Source organism: Dasypus novemcinctus, chromosome 7, assembly GCF_030445035.2.
Source record: "Dasypus novemcinctus isolate mDasNov1 chromosome 7, mDasNov1.1.hap2, whole genome shotgun sequence".
In the NCBI taxonomy this organism is placed as follows: domain Eukaryota; kingdom Metazoa; phylum Chordata; class Mammalia; order Cingulata; family Dasypodidae; genus Dasypus; species Dasypus novemcinctus.
The window spans coordinates 6,621,557-6,627,083 of record NC_080679.1 but is presented as its reverse complement, the minus strand read 5'-3'; the positions used below and the strand labels follow the sequence as shown (position 1 = coordinate 6,627,083).

The following is a 5,527-nucleotide window of genomic DNA, read 5'->3' as shown; positions in this document are numbered from 1 at the left end:
ATATGCAGCTCATAAATTCTTTTAAAAAGTTACTTTTAAAAATACCATGAATTAATAAATATATCCGTATGCATGGCCTTGCTATTCACCTACTTCTTTAAGCAATATTCGAGTACATTTGTGCTTTGTATGTTTACATTATTTTAGAACATATGTTTGCTTTCAATTAAACTGTACATCTACAACCATTTCTCAAGTGTTTAATAAATAAGGCAAAACAGTCATGAAAATATAAACTGCTACTATAGCTTTTCCATCTTTACTTCATTTTTTATGCATTTCCTATCAACCATGTAATTTCCTGTTCTTTATGGAAGTTGATAAATTTTTATCTTTGTAATCTCATCACTGCTGCTTTCTCAGCTTGGCAACATACATCACAGCTGTTCTAAACACACAGTATTTGCTCTGTATATCATTGTAGCAATGAAATCTGATAGTGCTGGCATTCATCATTTCCAGTTATTTCAACTGCAGGACCACCTTATTAGCTGCTTTCAAGGAATTCATTAGCTTCTGCAGCTCCTCTTTACTCATTTCAGCAGAATGAGGCTTGACTTTACCATTTTCTTTCACATCTAGAAGAAGGTTTAAAAGTGACATTTGTAGTGTTAGAAATCTTGTCACTAGAAAATACAAGCTTAACTGCCATTCAAAGTCCTGCAGCTGTGCAGAGGAAATATCATTTATTTCTCCTAGCAGAGCCTGCTTGATTTTATCTTTCCTGCGTTTCAAGTATTTCAAGATAGCTTCTTGATGAAATGAATTCAACTAATGCAACTGCTGAAATAATTCTTCATCAGATAAATTTTTACCACTTATAGCTTCGAAAAATTTGGTAGTATCTTCCAGAACATGCAGCCATTCTGCTGAATCCCAAACACTGTGATAATTCTGGTAGAGAGGATAAGCCACAAATGCCCTCTATTATTTTGTGCAGAAATATATCCCATCAGGCGCTCGGAGCTTTGTGGACTTCAATGGGAAGCTGCTGAATGAATGAATGAAGCTGCTCTTTGCAGATCCTCATAAGCCAGGTTCCTTCTTATCCTCAAGTTGTCAACGTGTCAGCTCCTGGGGAAAGCCCATCTCAAACCACCCTACTAACTGTAGGCCCTGCTTGACTGGCAGCTTCTGCAGCTGTCACAAGGGTGTCCCCATTTCTGGCTCCATCCCTAGGGCAAGGCTGGAGCCTGGGTCACCTGACCAGGTCCCACGTCTTCAGTTTCATGATGGCTCGCCCTTGTGACTTCTCTCAGGAGCGGAACAATGAGATTTAATTAACAATGATTTACAGCCATGGGCAGATGGAGGGAACACTAATAGAGAAAAGCCTCAGGAATGGCTCACCCAGGCCCCCTCACGCCCCCAGTGTGGCTGGAGGGGGAACCATGCTGAGTTAGTTATCTTTCTCAAGCCACCTTTTCAGGGTTACACTTGAGGGTTTGCGTCCAAGGCCTTGTCCAGGACTTTCTTCTTGGGTTTCACCTGGGGCTTCTTCCTCCCACGTTTTCACCTTTCTCAAGGTCAGAACAGGATCTTCCCGGATATTAGTTCCTAGTTGCCAAAGCTGCAAAAATGCTGGGTCACGGAGACAACACAGGGAGGGGAGTAGCGTGCCTTAATCAGATGAGCTGCCAGGACAGCCGGGGTGCGCATTTCCCACAGCCAGGTTGATAGACTGTCCCAGGCTGGAAGACCAAAGGACGGGCAGGTGTTTCCCTGGGGGCAGGCTCACGATGCAACATCTTCCCCCACAAACTACCTCCCCTGCCTTCCAACATGGCTTAGAGGGCACTCTCTAAACTCCTTCTGGTCGCCTTGGTAGTTAATTTCAGTTCTGTTTTACAGGGTGCCAGACAAATTGAAGAAATTAATTTCATAGGTTGAGAATAACATTTGTACCCAGAAATTAAAAATTCAGAAGTCGATATTTATCCTCAGGAAATGCATGGGGCTAATTACAGACTTCTCTTGTTGATAAGAGAGTGAAAGAAGCTTCCAGAAGTCAGCCCGTAGGATTTTTTAAGGCCTAGCTGACTGGACCTTGTAAATGTACCTTCTTAAACATATATATAAACTTGCGAGTTAAGCTTTTTCGGACTTCGCAGAATGCTCATAATTTAAAATGCACATGATATGTCAGCGGTGATAACTGAATCTGTTTTTTCTGACTGCATAAAACTGAAGGCAAATATAAACTGAGCTATGGGGCAGCAAAACTTTCACTGGGCCTCCAGCACCACTGTAGGCTGGGCTGTCCCACTCCATGCCCCGGGCTGCATGTTCTTCCTTTCAAGGCTCTTTGACCTCATCTCTGAGTAAGATCAGCCTTTGACAAGACTGGGAAGGAGAAGCTCATCCCCCTGCGTGGCTCCTCTTTCTTACACCCCTGCCATGCAGGGCTTGTGTTCCAATGATCAGGTATGGGCTTGGCGATTATTTGATCTTCCTCCTTCTATGTAGTGAAATAAGAACAAGAGGATAGGGAGTATCTTTAAGTTCTGTTGGTGATTTAAACAAGATCTGGGCTCCAGCTGGTTCAAGATGAACATGGAGTCAATTTAAAGAAACAATCCAGAGCAATCAAGGCAACCCAATTTGTTCTTCATGCCAGTCACTGGAAGTTCAAAGGGAAGGGGGTACATTCCTGGTTCATAAGAAATTCTGAACATCTGACAGGGATGGGGCACGGTGGATGGTGGAGCTCAGCTGCTGCAGAAACATTCCAACTTGCTCATGGAAATACTGCGCTCGACTCAAATGCTTTGACTGACCTAAAGGTTTTATTTAGGCAGGCAAGTTATCCTCTTATTTACCAAATATATCCTGGAAACCAAATGTGCGTCAGAAAGTCTATTAGGTGCTAGGAAGAGAGAACAAAGCATTGTTTTAAAATGCCCTCCCTCCATGGAGTTCACACTCTAACAGGGGAGACACCTCGTAGATAAGAAAATGAAGTGACATATATAGGGTAGTCAACAGGCAGTAGCGAGTGCTAAGGGGGAAATAAGCAGGAAAAGAGGGTGTGTCATGATCAGGGTGTGGAGTTTAACACTTTAATTAGGGTGAAGCAGGAGACCTCACTAAGAAGTTAATTCTGCAAATACCCTGAAAACGGTGAGGAAAGGAGCCCAACTTATGTCTGGAGAAAGAACATTCTAGAAGGAATCCTAAGTGCAATGTCCGTAAGCAAGCCTGGCAGGTTTGAGGAACAGCAATGAGAACAAAATGACTGGACTGAGTGAGGGAGGGTGAAAGTAGTAGGAGATGAGGTCAGAGAGTTATTGGTAGCTAGCGGTGGGAAGATCACGGAGATCATTCTGAAGACTGGCTTTCCTGAGTGAGATGGAAGGACACTGGCGGGTTTTCAGCAGTGCGAGGACATCAACTGATGCATATTTAAATGGGAGAGTGGCCTCTGGATTGAGAATAGATGGGATGGGGGCAAGCGCAGAAACAGGGTACCTAGTTAGAGGCTGAACTGCAACCATCCAGGTAGGAGCTAATGGAGGTTTGGGCCAAGGTGGCAGCAATGGACATGAGAAGTGGACAATGTTTGGATTTCTTACAAAGGTAGAGATGACAGGATGGAAGTGAGTGCTTTATGAATGAACAAATGGAAGAATGAATTTGCTTTTAGCTGAAACAAGGAAGGCTATTGGGAAGAGGATGTTTGAGAGACGAGAAGCTCCGTTTTGTGCATATTGTTTCCCATGCGTAGCTGTTCAATCTAAAGGACATATCACTTGGGCAGTTGGATGTACAGTCATAGAATTCAGGAGAGAATGGGATGGGATAAGATTGCAAAGCCATCAACACTGGATAGCATTTAAAGTCACGAGACTGGCTGAGGGCATCCAGGAATTTAGAGTACATGGAAAAGAGAAGAGGTCCCAGGACTGAGCTCCGGGCCACACCAATATTTTTGGATCAAGAGTTGAGGATGTACAGACAAGGAGACTGAGAAGGAGAAGTCAGAAATGTAGGAGGAAAACCAGGCAAGATTAGTGTCCAGGAAGTCAAATGAACAAACAGCTGCAAGGAGGAGTGAGTGACCAACTGCCAAAGGCAGCTGAGAAGATGGAGATTGACAGTATCTACTGGACAGTGTGGGAGACATTCTGACCTGTAAGACCAGTGACGGTGGCAAAAGTATGACCAAAATGAGTTCAAGAGGGAAGTGGACTTGGCCCAATGGATAGGGCATCTGCCTACCACATGGGAGGTCCAGGGTTCAGACCCTGGGCCTCCTTGACCCATGTGGAGCTGGCCCATGCGCAGTGCTGATGCGCCCAAGGAGTGCCGTGCCACGCAGGGGTGTCCCCCGCATAGGGAAGCCCCACATGCAAAGAGTGCACCCCGTAAGAAGAGCAGCCCAGCGCGAAAGAAAGTGCAGCCTGCCCAAGAATGGTACCGCACACACAGAGAGCTGACACAACAAGATGATGTGACAAAAAAAACACAGATTCCTGGTGCCTCTGATAAGGATGGAAGTGGTCACAGAAGAACACACAGTGAATGGACACAGAGAGGAGCAGACAACTGGGGGAAGGGGGAGAGAAATAAATAAATCTTTTTTAAAAAAAGAGGAAAGAGCACTATAGAAATTAGGGACACTGAGTATTGACAGCTGCTTCAAGAAATGTTGCTGTTAAAAAGGTATGATAGAAAGTGTTCAATGGAGAGCAAGGAGAATATAAGTCAAATACAACCTCTCTGCTTTATATGTATTTACTTAAAAACTACCATGAAATATAACATATAATATGCATGAATCAGGGTTACAGGATAAGTTAGAAAGTGACGCTTTTATAATTCCCAGCGCCTCAAAAGCCCAGCAATTTGTCTCCCCAGTTGCAAGCTGTTCCCTCTACCCTCATTTTTCTGACATTCTTTCTTTATTTTTCTACTGACTCTCCCCACCTCTGCATGCATCCTTAACAAGCAGTTCCATTTTGCCTGTTTTTAAGGTTTCTGCGAATGGAATCTTACTACTTGAACTTGGATTCCCCAAGACGTGGGTGCTGAGACAATTTTTAAATGCCATCAGTTTTGTTTTTGTGTTTTGTTTTGTTTTTTAATTTTTTTAAATTAAAATTAATAGATCACAAGGAATGTTATTTAAAAAACATAAAAAAACAAAAAACATAAAAGGTTCCCATATAACCCACTCCCCACCACCACCACATCATTTTTGTAAATTGCATTTTTTTGAAGATATATACATCACACAAAAAATGTTACATTAAAAAATATAAGAGTTTCCCATATACCCCCACCCCTCCATCCCACTCCTCCCACACCATCAATCTCTCCCACCATTGTGGCACACTCATCACACTCGGTGAACGCATTTTGGAGCACTGCTGCACCACGTGGATAATTTACCCTGTAGTTCACACTCTCCCCCAGTCCATTCAGTGGGTTATGGCAGGATATATAAAGTCCAGCATCTGACCCTGCAGTATCATTAAGGACAACTCAAAATCCCAAAAACACCCCCTCATCACATCTCCTTCTACGC

At 43.5% G+C, this 5,527-nt stretch overlaps 1 pseudogene; it reads right to left on the bottom strand.

The window, feature by feature from the left end:
- Positions 1-462: 462 nt before the first annotated feature.
- LOC101439718 (COMM domain-containing protein 8-like) lies at positions 463-1,173 on the bottom strand (annotated as a pseudogene).
- Positions 1,174-5,527: the final 4,354 nt, after the last annotated feature.